General features: G+C 42.4%; 1 protein-coding gene across 1 annotated transcript in view; it reads left to right on the forward strand.

The window, feature by feature from the left end:
• The window catches only part of LOC116040786 (epidermal retinol dehydrogenase 2-like), a 92,319-nt gene that overhangs the window by 62,914 nt on the left and 10,277 nt on the right, over positions 1 to 19,128 (forward strand). The gene's annotated exons all lie outside the window — the stretch shown is intronic.

The raw sequence follows: 19,128 nt of genomic DNA on the forward strand, positions 1-19,128 counted from the left end.
GTAAAACTACTCTGTTTTGATCAATATTTTGTTTAACATTCAATTCAATTTTATTCATAGTATCAAATCATAACAAGAGTTATCACAAGACACTTTACAGATAGAGTAGGTCTAGACCACACTCTGTAATTTACAAAGAACCAACAATTCCAAAAATTCCCCCAAGAGCAAGCATTTAGTGCAACAGTGGTGAGGAAAAACTCCCTTTTAGGCAGAAACCTCGAACAGTCCCAGGCTCTTGGTGGGTGGTGTCCGACGGTGCCGGTTGGGGGTGTGATGAACAGTGGCAATTATAGTCACAATAAAGATAATGGAACTATGACTAGAAATTAGGGCTGTTGGAACGAATACCGAAAGTTAAATATAATTCGAATAGTAGAAGAAAAAAAAATACTATTCGAATGCTGAAATTACTATTCGAATGTGACTTTTTTTTATAAATATGTTGGCTAACGTTAGCTAATCTCCGTCTTCTCGCCTTCCCGCATGTGTCACTCATGTCACGTCTTATGAACAATAATAACTTAGCTGGAGTGAGAAACACAAGGCATTGTGAGGTCTAAGCTAATGTTACATACCGAGGAGGAGCGTCTGGCAAAGCGAGACTACTTACCGAGTAACGTTAGTACAACATCACGGAGCTAACGTTACGTACCGAGTATAGTTAGTACAGGGAGGAGTGACAGGCTGCAGCTGGAAATTGGAAGGATGGGAAATAGTTTTAACATGACTTTAAAAGCTACATCCCCCGAGCCAAAGTGCTTATGTTAACATTAGTTAGCTCGTTCTTATTTTGCGAGTTAACGTTTAGCTGGGAGCGTCATGGAGACAGCTATAGTTACGTAAGCTGTCGACTTCATATATTACCTTCTAACAGCTGTATTCTCAGGAACGTAACAATCTGTAAGAAACAGGTTGCTTATAAAACACTGAAATAGTAGTGACAGCACCATTTGGCTTAGTTATTAACCATCTGAAACCCAAGCCATTTTTGAGCGTTTTTTGCTCCTGTCTAATTATTACACTGTGAGCTCATTTTTCACTCTTTCTGGAAGTTTTGCATCTCAAATTAACAAGCACAACCACACAACCACAACCATGGCCAGAAGTAGGAATAACTCCTAAATGTCTTTTGAGCAGTATAATAAAGTTATAATGGCATAAACCTAACAAAAAGGAAAAATGTAATTTACATTTATTTGAGAATTTATTTTTAAAAATAAATAGAAAAACTGTTGAAACAGATAATAACCCATTTCCTAAGGGAACACATGTATATACAAAAAAAGAATTTTGGCTGTAAATCGATTCACACAAAGAATTAGTTACATTTTTACAAAGGTAACACCAGTGGTGGAATGTAACAACTTTAATTATTAGTTTTGTATTGAGTACTTTTAATACTTAAACTACATTTCCCTGATGATACTTATATACTTTTAATGAAGTAACATTTTCAATGCAGGACTTGTACTGTAACTTTAGTGAAGGATCTGAATACTTCTACCACTGTTCACCACTAGGCTGGCTGTGTTTTGGTGCTGGTCTCAGTCAGTTAGGATGAATTTTCATCACGTGGCTGTGCATAGCAGTAAACAAACATACCTGCCTACGCATAGCTGAGAAGCTGTAGAATTGTATGCATTTTACAGCTCCTTGATCATGCAAATGGTAGATTTTTTTTTTTCTTTTTTTTTTTTTACAATTTTATGAAATCGGATATGTTCTATGTGAGGTTTGTATCCACTTGGTGGTTTTTTTGCCTACTTTGGAGCTTTTTGAAATAGTGTCGGTGGAGTCTCTCGAGGCGCATTCAGGGACCGTCAGAATTTTGAGAATCCGACGAACAATTCGTTTTTTTCAGCTTTTTTCTAGGGTAAGAATTTTTATTTTTATTTGGCAATCTTTTAAACAAAACATGCTTTTTCTAACCCGCTGGCGGGTTTTGGGGTTAGGAGGGAACACTATTGGTACTTAGTTAATGATAAATCGTTTCGGCTGTGCTTTCTAACATGATGCCGTTGTGTAACCGAGTTAGCCTGTACAACAGAGACGCTTCACTACACTTGTTTTATTAGAGAGTTCTCTGTTGATTTGTGTTTGTCGCTGTGTGCTCGTGGTGGAAAATTAATGTTAAAGTGTGTGTGCAATGCGCCATGACGTAGGTCCCCTTCAAGACCAGGCTAATGTTAGAAGTCCCTCTAATGGACAGAACATGTAACAACAACCACATGCTTATAGTGCGTTGACAAGTACATATTAATAACAGGCTGCATTTGAGCATTAAATATTTGAATATTATTTGAATATAAAAAAATAAATGAAATTTGAATGGTATTATATAGAAAGATTGGCAGCTCTACTAGAAATAGTAGTTATAGCAGTTCATGGCGTAGCAGGGCACTGCAGGGTGTAGCAGGGCGCCGAGCAGGACCACGGCAGCAGCTGCAACTATGATTTAGGTGCCACAATAATCCAAGGAAAACTGCGAGGCGAGAAAACATAAGGACTCCGGGGAATAAACTCCCCAGAGCTAAGTTAGTAACAAGCATTACTAGGACATGAGTGCACACAGATGGAAAGAGAGAGGAGCTCAGTGTGTCAAAGGAAGTCCCTCGGTAGTCTAAAACTATAACAGCATAATTAAGAACTCCAAGGCTAACCTGAGCCAGCTCTATAAGGGTTGGTAGATGAATCTGACGACTTTGAAGAGAAGCAGAGAAGAGAAGGGGCGCCGGCTGGTCTAGGCGAACGCTGCAACTCCTCACTATAAGCTTTATCAAAGAGGAGAGTTTTAAGTTTACTCTTAAATGTGGGGACAGTGTCTGCCTCCCGAACCGAGACTGGGAGCTGGTTCCACAGGAGAGGAGCCTGATAGCTGAAGGCTCTGGCTCCCATTCTACTTTTAATGACTCTAGGAACCAGAAGTAACTGCATTCTGGGAGCGCAGTGCTCTAGTAGGACAATAAGGTATTATAATAATAATAATAATAATACATTTTATTTAAAGCTTCTTTCATGACACCCAAGGTCACTTCACAAACAAACAATCATCAAACATCGTTAAAATTATAGTCATCTCAAAAAAAATTAAGAGAAGAGATATATGTTTTAAGTCTGTTTTTAAAGTCAGTAATTGAGTCACAGTGCCTGATGTGGTTTGGCAGTGAATTCCACAGCTCGGGGGCGGTTTAGCTGAAAGCCCTCTCTCCCAGGGTGCTGAGGTTCACACTAGGGACATGCAGTAGCCCTGCTGAGGAGGATCTCAAGCCACGTCCACACGTACCAAAACTATCTTTTTTTTTCCCTGTCTTCCCTGGAACAGTGTTAAAAAAAAAAGTGCTCAACATGCTACTTCATATTCCAGGCCTATAGGTGGCGCTGTTTCTGCTACAGAAATTCACCAAAAACGGAGAAGAAGAGCATAGTCTCCAGTCACTCCCGATCATAACATGCTAGACTATAATAACTTTCACCACTGCTCATTTTATAAAGGCCGCCGCAAGAAAACGTGTCTTTGTTTACATTGTATAATGTGCTGTTGGATTGCTTTTTAGTTTGCAATTCTGTCTGCCATCGGACATGATTGCAGAGCTAACATTAGCGCGCTAACGCTGCTAGCTAACATCGGCAGTCAAACAAACATCAATGATCCAATGTCTTTTTGATAATCTACACGTTTTTCTTGCGGTAGCCTTTCTACAATAAGTCGTGCTAAAATTTACTATAACCCGTTCAAGGAGTTGACAAGCAGACATATTAGCTAGCTAGTTGATAAGTTACTTCCACTTTATAAACCGCTAACCATAGCAGCCAACGTTAATGTTACGTCCCTGCTGGAGTCTGCTACTTTAGCGATGTTTAACGTTAGCTACATAACGTTAGCGGTCAAGGGGTGTGGCGATGACATCATCGATACGCACGTATGCGGCTTCGCCATCCAAACGAAGCCAAATGGGAGCGAATTTTTTCACCCTGGGACCAGGTTTCAATAAAGTGCATTTTCAGGCAGTGCGTTTACAGGATTTGATTGGACGATAGGCCCAAACAATGCAAAACACGTGTGTTTGCATCAAAAAGCGTCTCCGTGTGGATGGCCCCTCAGTGAGCGGGCAGGTGTGTAAACTTCCAGGAGGTCAGTGAGGTAGGTGGGGGTATAATTGTGCAGGGCCTTGTATGCCAGGAGCAGGACTTTGAAACATATTCTGTAGGCAACTGGAAGCCAGAAGCTCATTAAGATATGTTGGTACCTGACCACATGGTTTAGCCACATAAAAAGTAAAAAAAGAAAAGTCTGAAAGGGGCTGGAAGCACATCCCTCATTAATACATTTTGGATCTGGCCTGGTACCACCCACCGTACGCGGGTTTGTTCGGTGACTACATTCTAGAATCTACCTCAGGTTGACCGGTAAAAGAGCACCACACGTCTAGATGACTAGAAACATTGGAGATTCAGCCATGGCTTACATGTTTGAGCCTCACGACGGGTTCAGACAGGAGAAGGCATCCCGCCATCTTGCGGTGCGTCACCTGCTCAGGCGGCTCGCTTGCTGGCATGATAGTGTGTTTTTGCTCTCTGCGCTGGAAGTTTCAGGTTTTTTTGCTGGCTTTTTCATATTGACAATTGGTTTACGGATTACAGATTGGTGACATTCCTAATTCAGCTGTTCCATCTCAGATTTCAGAGAAGTGCACAGAATGCTCCACCTTTAGGAGAGGAATGTGAAAACACCTCTCAGGTTAGCAAGTTTGCTTTATTTGCAATCGTTTCTCAAAAGCATCATATTACGTCTTACAATTACATGCCAGGATATAACGTTTGTGTCCCTTATGTCCTTTCTCACACAAAAAAATCTTTGGATCAGAATAAAATCTGTTTGTCAATTCTTCCTCTAGCTGTGCTAGGCTTAAGTCTTATTCAATTTAAAGTGGTACATAGGATTCACTTTAGCAAGACCAGGCTTGCCAAGATTTATCCTGGGTGGCCCGGACGAGGGATGCAATAGATGTTCTCAGACCCCTTGTGATTTGACCCATGTGTTCTGGTCATGCCCCAAATTGTTCAACTTCTGGCAGCTATATTTTGACACAATCTCAAAGGTTTTGGTGTTGAGGATCTGTCCCTCCCCCCATATAGCGATCTTTGGCAGATCTCCGGACGGACTCAAATTGACAACATCTCAAGTTAATGTTATTGCTTTTACCTCTCTAATTGCTCGTCGGAAAATTCGGACTCTATGGAAGTCAACCTTACCACCGTCATTTAAAGCCTCGCTATGTGACACATTGTCTTTCTTAAAACTTGAGAAGATAAAGTTTACTCTCAGAGGCTCTACTGATAAATTGTATTCTCATTGGAAGCCACTGATTAATTATGTGAACCAGCTTTCCGTTAGAGAAATGTCATTGTAGTGGCATATTTAGTATTTAATGAACAATTCCAGATACAGAACACATTTTGCAATGTGCATCTCACATCACAATTTCACTCACTATAACCACTACTACGGTCATAAACGTGCCAAAAATATGAGCAAGAATGTCGCCGTCAGTGGGCTTATTTGCTAACGTTAGCTACCGACTGCTACCTGGGAAAAAATCCAGCAAGAGTCAGACGCAGAGGGACCGCAGTGTTCGCTAACGTTAGCTTCTTGTCTCATCTGGGGTCTGTTAAACAGTAAATTCATCAAATTCAGTGTCTGCTCTGCAGAGTCGTAGTTACGACTTTATGGCTTTTCATAAACAGGAAGGAGCGATGCTGCGCCGCTGCTACATGTATATAGCGAAAACCCTGCCTCTCTAGTGACAAACTTTGCACGGATACAAATCAGTATATTCAAGGTCAGACATTTTAGTAGACATGAGTAGCACAAAAAACACATTTTTGATTCAAGGGGGACTTTATCCTTATTTTCTGCTATGGAAATCTCACTCCCTAATATTTCAACTCAAAAACCAAGAGCAGAACCGATAAGTCCGGACCTTATCAATATTAATTTTCTAGTTTAGAACAGGGTTTCAGGGGGCACACTTTTTTCAGTTCCATTCAGTCTCTTTTCACTCGTAACAGTCTAGTGAATAATCCTGGTTGACGCTGTGCCTGCTGACATTGACTCACATTCTCAAGCATCACTACAAACTGATAAATCCCACATCCTGCTTTCAAACGTCCGCGAGCACAGTTATGGCACTAATGTGCGTAGGCAGTTTTGATAAATGAGAAAACGTACCTGAGGCCATCTCAGCTGGACCTTTTCTTTGACTTCATCAGTGATTCACTGGTGTCAGGGCAACGTGGAGCTTTTTTAGTCTGTTTTTCTTTTACTAAACGCCCTCCATTTGTTTACCTCATATTTTTACACATCTAGAGTTCGGCTTAATTTTTTTTAAACAAGCAGGGACTTTAAAGAGAGGACAATAAACAAACAGGAGATAAGAACAGGAAATTAAAACAACCTACCCAGATGCAATGAATACACACTCACAAAACTACAGGGCAAAATGTGAATAACTGACCGATCAAGGCATGTATGGAAAACAAACCTATATGAAGGAACAGATGGGAGGAAGCTTGGACGGTTCAAGTCAAAGGGGATGGCTGACTAAGCAAACAGTGGGTACTGGGCGGAACATTAGAGTTTATATGATGTGGATAGTGGCAGTCAGTTAAAGCATATGGGACTGGAAACTTGGGCTGTAGCCATTGGCTGTAAAGATAGTGGCAGCATCCTTAACTGAACAATTTTCTGCATTTGTGTGTATGAATTCACAGATTTGTGTGCATTATGGTTTATGTTGACGGAACAGAAAGTAGTCCATAGTCACAGTGAACTTGGGCCTTTTGGTACCCCCTGGAGGTCTGGGCCATTTGCTTCGCTTGACTGGCAATCCAGCCTTGGGTGTAAAAAATACACCAGTCCACAAAAATCTCAACCCTCTGATGTTGTTATGGCACCCCAATGTTGCCTTCATTTCAAATCTTACATTAAAGTGAATGAAATGCTGTTAAGGATATTTAAAACGTGATCTTTCAGTGGTCTGGGGAATGAATCAAGGCTCCTCTCTTCTACTACATGTTTGCTAAGTGAATCACAGATTCATTAAATTGGTTCTTTGACAGCATTCAAGTTTCTCCTATAACATTGTAGGACGCAAGGGGCTGCCTCCAGCTCCCCCAGTAGAGTGTGCCCCCATGAAGGCTCAGTCCTTGGCAGTGGCCAGGGTTTGAGTCTGACCTATAGCCCTTTGCTGCATCTCATCCCCACTCTCTCTCTCTCTCTCTCTCTCTCTCTCTCTCTCTCTCTCTCTCTCTCTCTCTCTCTCTCTCTCTCCCCCTCCCCCCTCTACTGTTTTCAAGCTATCCTGTCGATTAAAGGCCATAAAAAGTAAAATATAATCTTTAAATAAATAAAAACATTGTCGGACTCATGATGGACAGATATAAGGATCAAAATTGATGCAGCAGAATCAAAGATATCATTTTTTTTTTTTTTTTTGTCAAAACCTGGCAGACCTCTACATTTCCCACAATGCCGACAGTTTGTAGATTCAGTGTTGGTTTTTATTTCAGTTAGCCTAGTAGCTGGTTTGATTTTTTTTTTTTACTTTATCAGGGTGCATAGTATCCTGGATCCATGAAATAACTGGCTTTTAAAAATAAAAAATCTGCCTGCCTCTATGGGAATTTAACATAGGGGTGTACTTACTTATGCCCCCTGTATTTTAAGGAAGAACATTTATTTACGATACATTATTCATTCACAAAGAAAATTGGTGTTCTCAAAGGTTGGATTTTTCCTCATTTTATTTTAATTAAGGCATTAAGATCAATTTCCAAAAGATGATTTTTTATTCCTCTTTTTAGTCAACTTTAGCATCGGTGTATTCACTTATGCTGAGCACTGTATGCTAGTAGTGGCTAATGTAGCCTGGAGCCTCTAGCTTGCAGCAGAGATGAACAGAGGACTAAAGAGGTCTACTAACCACTGCTTTCTAACTCCACACCTTTTTTCATCTTCTAACTCCACACCTTTTTTCATCTTCTTTTTTCACATGTAGTCTTCAGCCCCACCTGACACCCAAGTGACATCATCAGTAAAATAATAATAATAAAAATAATAAAAGAACAAATTTGTATAGTGCTTTTCACGGTATTCAAAGTTGCTTTACAGAGCAGAATAACAGGTCACAAAGAAAAGGGCTGTGGAAAGCCAGTTTAAATAGATTGTCAGGGTCTTTTTAAAGATGGGCAGGGCAGCAGCAGCAGCAGCAAAGGCCCTGTCGCCCCAGGTTGCTGTCTGCAGACCTGGGGCCAGGTGCAAAAAAGACACAGAAAAAGAGTCAACTGTTTGAATGGCACCGGCAATTCAACCGATCCAACCAGCTGACCATCTGACGCCTGCACACTGGCCAGCAGGACGCCCAGCAGAGAAGTGGCAGTCAATGTTCCGTTGTGCAACTCGTAGTCATGAGATGGCTGCCTAGATGGTCTTGTTAGCTTGAGCTCATCTTCTCTCTGTCCGATGTCCACCGAATGAAGCTCAACTAATGTTTGGAAAATAGACAATTAAGCACAGGTATTGTGGCGCTGACAAGAGGCGACTGGAGAGGTCTGCACTTCTAGAACTTTATAAAGTCGCACATATGCCTGATTCTGTTTTATAAATGTTAATTATTGTGGAGCTGGGCACACGTGCAAGAGCATCATCTCCACTCCCACAGGTAGCTATAAATAGATGTTGAAACGCCATTAAACATAATTTACATATCAATGCGTGTGCCGGCTCAACGCTTCATTAGACCTTCCAGTGAAAAATATGGCAAAGAAAGTGCAGTTTAATCCATGCTCAGCAAGGATCTTCATCAAAGCAACTGTCATTACCCATGGCTGTGGCCGTTTATAGCATCCACACTGCAAATTCATCACGTTTCTGCAAACTGTCATTGCGGTAAAACCTTAATCATCATTGTTATTGCACGTCAAGAGGATGATCAATGACTAATACATTGCGCTCATGTTGAAACTGTCTTTGCAAAGTGCTTTGGGATCAAAATAAACGATCATTAACAGGAAGACAATGGCTCAAATGTAAATAAATGATGAAATTCATCATTCATAAATAATGTAAAATGTTTATAAATGTGTTTTTGAAATTTATACGGAATGCTGTGCAGCTTGCAAAAATAATAAGGGACTGTTCGTTATTTATTTAAGGGGCCACGGGAGGAGTTTCGGGACCTTCAGTCAAAATAGACCTGACTGTCCCTTCGCCAGCAATACATTTTGGATGACACTCCAAAATGATTGGGAGAAAAGGGATGACCCTCCCCAGCAATTTATTGTACTGGTTTGCGCTTGGCAAAGATGTACAGATTCCCATTGTTTTTTTACAGCCATGACATACGTGACTAAACCTCTGCATTCTCATCTGACGCATCACACTCCTCTGTTATGGTGTGGTGGCCATTTCAGTAGATTTACTCACTAACATTGTTGTGTAAACACAATAATCATGGAAACTAAATGCACACTTCCTGCATTACTTCAAATACTAAGTTACTCCTCTAGTAAACTAGTATTCACATGAAATAAAACAATAAAACATTGAGACCATTCAGCAAAGCACACTGGGTAATTCAACACTGGTTGCTATGGACTCTTCACTAGGCTTCCTCAGTCATTGTATATTTTAGCATAGGTAAAGCTGCCGAAGCTGAACATTATCCAAAACTCCATTTCTCAGATGAGCGTCAATTTGGGAGCTTGCATGCTACCACTCCTTCCTTCTCAAATGCCTTGAAAAGGCTGTCGTTTGCACATTTTCACAAATGATCACAAATAATCACCGGGACCGAAAGGAAATACCTCCTGTCTCATGCCTTCCCGGCTCCCGGCTGGTGCTGTCCGCAGCGCGAGTTTCGGCTTTTCAAAATAAAAGCTTGCATCTGGTCAGCTATGTTTTCGTACGGTGTTTTGGATGTTTTTGAACTAAACAATCATGCTAATGAATACAATTATTTTTTCATCAGATGTCTTAGTTACAACACGATTGAGCTAGCAAAGCAGTTTTGTGTTTATATGTGCGAGCGGGATTTATTCAGTTTGAGAAATCCCATTGTCTCTAAGCTACAGGTCTGGCTGACTAAACAGGGAGGGACCCATCTGCTAGCGATAGGGGCCGAGACTGAGAGAGCTACATGGAGCTACATGGATAAATACGCACCAAACAAGCCACTTTGAAATGTTGCTCTTCTCATGAATACAAAAGTTGGGTGACCCTCCCCTCTAGACTAAAAAAATGGATGACCCTCCCATCAACAAAGAATAAAATCACATGATCCTCCCCTATTTTCCTCCAGTGGTCCATTCCATAAATACTGAACGGTCCCTAACTCCATAAAAGTGTATGTACGCTGAATTCAGCGTGAGGACCACACTTAACCCCACATTGTTCCTTACAAATACCAGTTTGTGTGCGGGGAAAAGGCCTACGCATGGTTATTGTGCATACACATCGTTGATACATTTGCTGCCTGGAAACAGTTTGATGTTTAAAATTGGTGCACTTCCCCTTTAATAACATTATGGCTTCTCTTTATGTGGACTCATACAATATGCGACTGTTGCCAGATTAAGGTGACGTATTTTAGGAATACTCCAACATATGAGGGTTTACATTGTAGTGGAGCACTGAACTCCAACTCTAGCAAAAGAGTTGGCCAACCAGCGCACACTGCAGCACTTTACCACACGTCTTCCAGCCAACTTGTGAAGAAAACATCTTGTGTCTTTCCAAATAATTGTGTCCAGAGAAGTTGTAAATAACAGTGGGTCTCTCTGCTACTAATGTTGTAGTGGACAGGGAATTCTTCAGTGCTGGGATCATAACGTTAGTAACGGCACAAAGATTACATTACATAACATTACATCACATTACATGTCATGTCATTTAGCTGACGCTTTTATCCAAAGCGACTTACAATTGCTATATATGTCAGAGGTCACACGCCTCTGGAGCAACTAGGGGTACTGAGTGTCTTGCTCAGGGACACATTGGTTGATGTATCACAGACGTGAATATGACACACACAAGATGTGTCATATCCACTGCGCCATCACCACCCACGCCTAGTTGCCCTAGTTGCCCTAGTTGTCCTAGTTGTGGCATTTCTGTGAAACACTTTAAACTCCAGTCTGGTACCATGTAATGATTCATGTAAGTAGTCAGTCAGTCAGAGCTCTGACAGCAGCTCAGTGTCTGCTGTTTAGCCACAGTTCTGTCTTGACAGCCAGTGCTCTGAAGCTTCTACCTCACAGCAGGAATAATCTACCTGCATGTTCCCCCAAAACTGACAGAAGAGTTGATCTGTGAAACTATAAAACAAGGGGTTAGATTAAAAAAAGGACATGGATGGATTCGTGAGTGTGAGAACAAAACTGCTGCACACCCAGAGCACATCTAAGGTGATGCATTTTTAATGTCCCTCAAATGCAGAGAGCTTGACTGAGTGCAAACTGGACAAACGCCCGGAAGAAAAAACAGAGACATAATATAAGAAGTAAATCAGCTGAGTGTTTATGAGCTTCAGTAAAACAAAACACAGGCCTCAAGCTGCCGTTTCTACAGCCATCAAACAGCATCCGTTTTATGGAGACACTGGCTGTCTTTATGGCTAGATGCAGTTTATGAAGCATGATAATTTTCCTGTCAAGAGTGTTTTTTAGTACACACCACATACAATGGTGTGATTTCAGTTGCTGTTTTATGTGCAGATGTATGCATTAAACAGGTATAAAACAGCTAGATAAATGTAGCATCTCATGGAGCTGTTACTGGTAATTCTGGTCCAGAAATGTAAATTCATCCCTGTAAAAGCCTCTGGATAGTCTGAGCTTCTGACCATACACTGTCGAAAGAACATCTTTATGTTCCCTTGTTTTAAAATGTTTTACGGGTGCCCGGATAGCTCAGTTGGTAGGGCGGGCGTCCATATACAGAGGTTTACTCCTCGACGCAGCGGGCCCGCGTTCGACTCTGACCTGCGGCCCTTTGCTGCATGTCATTTCCCCTCTCTCTCCCCTGTCATGTCTTCAGCTGTCTTGTTAAAAAATAAAGGCCGAAAATGCCCCAAAAAAATAATCTTTAAAATGTTTTACAACACTAATTCGGATTAACCAGAGAGGGTGTTGTCAGTTCAAGTTCCACTCTACAGGTTTTACACATCGAGATCAGTTTAATTATCATTGTTGGTATAGTGATAGCACTTAAAAGTGTCCTTCTTTTCCACTGTGGTTTGGTTGCAGCTCCCTCGCTAAAAGAGTTGAAATCTCCTCGTTGAAGTCATTGTGCTGATATGCCTCTCTTCTCTCTTTTTACATTAAGTAAACATTTGAAAGCAGAACTTGTACTGTGCGGTCACAAGTGGTTTTTACTATATGGCATAGGTAAAGGGCCTCGTGAATTTGTGTTTTTTTTGTAAATTCTTTTAATAAAACTCAACCTGTTGTTGTAGACATCATGTCAGACGCGGCTTGGCTGCGGCTCATCTAGAGATTCAGCGTGTCCCCTTTTTTTCATCTAGCCGTCACTAGGGCTGGGTATCGTTACAATTTTTTCAATACGGTACCGATACCAGTACCGTGACTTCGATACCGGTTCCTGAACGATACAAAAAGAAATTACAGCATTACACATTACAGCGCAAATCTTTTTATCTATCTTTCTCTTTCTCTGTCTCTGTGTGAGTTTTTCCTGCGTGTCTCTACGACATGTAAAGTTAGACAGCCAATCACAAACATTATTAGAGCTTGGTAGAAGCATGCTGCATGCTGATTGGCTCACTGACACTGATGAGATTTACGTCTTAATATTAAAATTTGGTATTTAATTAACAGTGTCGGCAAGTCCACATGATAAAAGCCTTCCATGACCGTGCACCGCTCCTCCCCTCCTCCACGCAGTTGCTAGTAACCAAGGAGGACACGGAGGATTAAAAAACATAATGGACTCTTCAGAAGACTCGAGTTTCTGTGCGGGAAAGTCACCAGCCCACACAATCTTCTGAACATAGCCACATACCAATGGGCAGCTCATATGGGCTGGCATTCCCAATCAGTGACATCATTAATGAAGGAATTTCAAACAGGAATGTGGGCGAGCCGTTTTTAGTCAGTTGAGAAAAAGTGCTGTCTGTGGGAGAGAAAGCTCCATTTGGAGTGAAATGTGTTTTTTTTGTACTTTATACATCTATTACATACACAAAAACTATATAACACACAAAAAGACGGGAAAAATCCTTTAAAAAAGTTTTTTTAATGTTCAGGTAAAGTAAAATGAACTCCGGCTTGAAACACATACTTCTTCAGTCTCCTAATAGCTGGGGAACAGCCAGCCAGTGAATCTACACTCTTCATCATCACAGGTGTCAAGGAGCTGACAAACAAAAGATTAGTACCGTAATGTGTAATGTTACAATTTCTTTTTGTTAAATGGATTAATAAAATTGGTATCGACAAAAGTATCGTTCAGGAACTGGTATCAAATTCACGGTATCCGTATCGAAAATCTTTGAATGATACACAGCCCTAGTGTCCATGTCCATGTGTGCCATTATTCTAATGTAAAATAGCCATAAACAGGCCAAAGGCCGAACTGCCGGAAAGCAGAACATACTGAGAAATACAGAGAGAGTTGTTGATAGTCTTAATAAGCTTTGTAGCAACTCATTTGGCAATGGCTTGAATGTAACAGACGTTCATTAATATCAAAAAGTTACACACTAAAGCTTTAGAATACAACAAACTAACACACACATTCATACACACATACAGAGGTTCCTCGATTTATAGTTAGATAAACTATTTTATTGGTGGGGGGACAAATCAGACATTGGTAATGACAGTAGCTGGCTGTGGTAAAGCAGCATGTTGAGGCATTGTGTGGGAGCATATGGTTTTCTTCAACATGTTACTTGCTTTGTCGGTCATTAACTTAAAATGTAAAACCTGCACAATCTCAATGCAACATCACATCCCAAGCCACAGTGCAGTAGTGGGTTAACCTGTGGAAAGCTGTGTGTAAGCTAAGCGCCCCCTACTGACTTTATACTGCAATACATGCTCGCGCAAGTACTTTTAAGCTGGTGGAAACAGTTGTACATTGTATGTACAACTTGGCTTTGGTGGAGTTTTGTCAAGTCTGAGAAAACCTGCCATTACAAACTGAGGGCACAAAGTTGGAAACATAGAGGAAATATGAGTTGCATCATTGGAATGCAAGACGCCAGTGTTTTGGGAACTTTACCCGTACTGGGTAAAAGCGCACCCCACGTGTTCCACTTTGGGAGAGAGTGGAGGGAAAATTGGTTCCCTATGCGCCACATTCCCCGTTGTTCTTTGTTTTCTTTTTACCACACAACACCCCACTCACTTTTCTTTTATCCAGGCATACACGCTGACTTACTGACTGCCACACTTCTCCGCCATGATAAAGTAGTTAGTTATAAGTTAGTATGGCAAACACAATTTGAGTTGCAATGTACAAGTGGCACTGTTCCTGTAGGACATTGACATTGACTCCAGGGAAATTAAGAAGACTACAGTTTTTTTCAACCTGGACCCCATGAACAAAAATCATTAAAATTGGTCCAGTAATGAGCGTGAACACAGTGACCTGCCTCCTGACAGAGCTACAATGTAACATAATGGGACAATTGTGCAGCCTTGATTTTTGTCCACTTAAAGTGAATGTTTTGGGGGCTGCAGCTGCGCAGCGTTTCGTGCGGTCAATAGGCAATAATACATCCATGGTTTTGTGTTATCTAAAATATTTTCAAGTCTCACAGCCCTGTTGATTAGAGGGGGGAAATCCTCTCTCTCTCTCTCGGTGTCTCTCTCTCTTTTACATAACAGGAGCCTATGATTTCTGTAGCTTACTGTGGAACCAACTGCCACCTGACATCAGAAGTGCCCCTTCAATTGTGATATTCAAAGCCAGGCTCAAAACTCACCTTTTTACATTGGCCTTCCCGGCATCTTAATTGTCTTATCCTGCTATGTTTGTAAATTAAGTGTTTGTCTTTTGATGTCATTTTAGCCTAAATCACTGATTTGTAAGTGTATTTTATTTTTATTTTATTTTATGACCCTGTGGCTAATGCGCTATGTACAGCCCTTTGGTCAGCGCAAGCTGTTTTTAAATGTGCTATAGAAATAAACTTTACTTACTTACTTACTTACTACTCTGAAACAACAGACTCCCAGAACGGCTTTTTTTTTAACTGTCGTTCCACTCTCCACTCCGCTGTCTTCAGACAAGAAGTCACTTCGTGAGATCGATAATGTTGTCAGACACTTTTAGTTACAATCTGAGCCTGCCAGTGGTAAAGCAATCACTTTAAGTAGACAAAAATCCAGGCTGCACAATTGACCCATTAGGTTACATTGTAGCTCGGTTCGCGAGGGCAGGTCACTGTGACCAATTTCAATGATTTTTGGTCACATCAGTCTAAGAGACACTAATGCATGGGGAAATGGGGTTTTAAAAAGTAAATAAAAACAAACGGTAGTTACCCTTTAAGCTTACATACAGTACATGAGTAGGATTGAAAGGTTTGCCTTTTGTTTCTAATTGTAGAATTTAAGTAAAACAGTCCTCTATTTAAAGAGCCCCTATTATACTGCTTTTCAACGTCATATGTGTACTCTTGGGTCATATGTGACTTTGAGGAACTCCTAAATCCGACTAATACGCCCTCTATGGTAGAGGGAGAGCTGGAGGATGATGGGGGATTGTCGTCAATTTCCCTGGTGGAAGTTGCTGAGGTAGTTAAACAACTCCACAGTGGCAAAGCCCCAGGGATTGATGAGATCCGTCCAGAAATGCTTAAAGCTCTGGGTGTGGAGGGGTTGTCTTGGTTGACACGCCTCTTCAACATTGCGTGGAAGTCGGGGACGGTGCCTAAGGAGTGGCAGACCGGGGTGGTGGTTCCCCTTTTCAAAAAGGGGGACCAGAGGGTGTGTGCCAATTACAGGGGTATCACACTTCTCAGCCTCCCCGGTAAAGTCTACTCCAAGGTGCTGGAAAGGAGGGTTCGGTCGATAGTCGAACCTCAGGTTGAAGAGGAACAATGCGGATTCCGTCCTGGTCGTGGAACAACGGACCAGATCTTTACTCTCGCAAGGATCCTGGAGGGAGCCTGGGAGTATGCCCAACCGGTCTACATGTGCTTTGTGGATCTGGAGAAGGCGTATGACCGGGTCCCCCGGGAGACACTGTGGGAGGTGCTGCGGGAGTATGGGGTGAGGGGGTCCCTTCTCAGGGCCATCCAATCTCTGTACGACCAAAGCGAGAGCTGTGTCCGGGTTCTCGGCAGTAAGTCGGACTCGTTTCAGGTGAGAGTTGGCCTCCGCCAGGGCTGCGCTTTGTCACCAATCCTGTTTGTAGTATTTATGGACAGGATATCGAGGCGTAGTCGGGGTGGAGAGGGGTTGCAGTTTGGTGAGCTGGGGATCTCATCGCTGCTTTTTGCAGATGATGTGGTCCTGATGGCATCGTCGGCCTGTGACCTTCAGCACTCACTGGATCGGTTCGCAGCCGAGTGTGAAGCGGCTGGGATGAGGATCAGCACCTCTAAATCTGAGGCCATGGTTCTCAGCAGGAAACCGATGGAGTGCCTTCTCCAGGTAGGGAATGAGTCTTTACCCCAAGTGAAGGAGTTCAAGTACCTTGGAGTCTTGTTCGCGAGTGAGGGAACAATGGAGCGGGAGATTGGTCGGAGAATCGGCGCAGCGGGTACGGTATTACACTCAATTTATCGCACCGTTGTGACGAAAAGAGAGCTGAGCCAGAAGGCAAAGCTCTCAATCTACCGGTCAGTTTTCGTTCCTACCCTCACCTATGGTCATGAAGGCTGGGTCATGACCGAAAGAACGAGATCCAGGGTACAAGCGGCCGAAATGGGTTTCCTCAGGAGGGTGGCTGGCGTCTCCCTTAGAGATAGGGTGAGAAGCTCAGTCATCCGTGAGGAGCTCGGAGTAGAGCCGCTGCTCCTTCGCGTCGAAAGGAGCCAGTTGAGGTGGTTCGGGCATCTGGTAAGGATGCCCCCTGGGCGCCTCCCTAGGGAGGTTTTCCAGGCACGTCCAGCTGGGAGGAGGCCTCGGGGAAGACCCAGGACTAGGTGGAGGGATTATATCTCCAACCTGGCCTGGGAACGCCTCGGGATCCCCCAGTCGGAGCTGGTTAATGTGGCTCGGGAAAGGTAAGTTCGGGGTCCCCTGCTGGAGCTGCTACCCCCGCGACCCGTTACCGGATAAGCGGAATAAGATGGATGGATGGATGGATTGTTACAAAAACCAGATTATTTATACACACAAATTCATTTTGACCAAGTAATAAAAGGTGAGGCCAGAGGGGTGTATGTGTTGGATAGAGGAAGTGTTACACGGTTGCTATGGTTACCATGTAGAGTAAATCAGCCTGCATAGAGGTAGATCTAGTCATAACATTACTGCCGAGCGCCACTTTCGGCCGCTGAATGCTGCAAGATCAGCATATATAATATATAAATTGATAGATTGTTACCTCTTGAAGTAATGTTGAAATGAAACCAGTGTTGTATAATGTTTGCAAGAGGAAGTAATATGTATTGTATTGTATTGTATCGTATTGATTCTTTTGTCCCACCCCTACTAGGTAATGAAGAGCAGATTTCAATCAGCAGTATCAGGACTCCTTGTTGTAAAAAAGCTACACAACCAAGTCTATCCATCCCCCGTCCTGCATCAGAGTTCATCATCAGTGGTGATGGCGCAGTAGATATGATGTGGGTGTGGGAGATCCGGGTTCGATTCCCACTGCAATACATCAACCAATGTGTCCCTGAGCAAGACACTTAACCCCTAGTTGCTCCAGAGGCGTGTGACCTCCGATATAGCAATTGTAAGTTGCTTTGGATAAAAGCGTCAGCTAAATGACATGTAAATGTAAAGTTCAGCCATAGACTGAGATGAATCCCTTTAGATTTTAGACCTGCACAGTGAGGTCCAACCATCAGCTACTGGTTCTCTGACCACCACTGTGAACAAAGGCCTTCTGATTGCTTGACAAGTGCTCCCATCTCTGTTAGACTTCTAGCTTCTAGCAGCTCAATGACAGGGATTGATCAGTGATTGGGTGTAATTCTCTGGCTCTGCTGTCTTCCTTGCTTCTTATTATGTCTCATCATCTTTCCCTCACTCCTCACCACTTTCTCACATCATCATCATTCCTCCTCATCCTCCTTCCACACCATTCCTTTCCACATTATTTCTCTTTTCCACACCACTCCTAACACCACCCTATAACCTTTGTGAGTAGTGAAGGTAAACATGACATAGAGATGTTAGTTCGTGATGACAGAGAACAGCCAAACTCACAACTTTTCTCAACTGTAATTTCATCAAATTAAGACTTTAAGAGCCGTTTTACAGTTGCCGCAGCCAAGGTCGCGTGCACCAATGTGACGTCAAAATGACGTAGATCTCGCTGGTGCGCCAGGATTTTGACTGCGCGACCAGAGGGCCTTGCGACAAAGCGCCTTGCGACAAAGCGGAAACGGGAAGCATGAACGAGCTCGAGGGCAACCGGATGCCAGGACTCTCAGAGTGACTGCAAGTCTCTCTTGTAAACTTAATGGGTTAAAATGAGTTATTTTTAGGCGAATGAAATCGAAGCATTGACGTCAATGCTGCTGCTAGTTCTGCCGTTGTTTACCTTTTTCTTCTTCTTCTAGTCCGTGGAAATAGCAAAGTCGGTAGCCTTTCCTCAATAGCGTTTATAGCTGTATGCATGTTACAGCGTTCTTGCTCAATACTGGACCAGTTTCAAAGATTTTTGTTCACATTAGTCACTTAGACACCAATGCATGAAAAAAATAGGGTCTAGGTTGAACAATGATGAAATTACCCTTAAATGACACAGTTTGGGGATTGTGTTAACAAATTGTAGTTTTATAACAGCAAATGCATCATTAAATGAAGGTCAGTGTAAGCTGACAGTCTTCATAAGAGTTGAGTATAGTTAGTCGTGGGAGCCTACATTTCCCATGAAGCAATACATGGAACTCTGCATTGGCTCCAATAGGAGGG

This window comes from Sander lucioperca, chromosome 9, assembly GCF_008315115.2.
Source record: "Sander lucioperca isolate FBNREF2018 chromosome 9, SLUC_FBN_1.2, whole genome shotgun sequence".
Lineage (NCBI taxonomy): Eukaryota > Metazoa > Chordata > Actinopteri > Perciformes > Percidae > Sander > Sander lucioperca.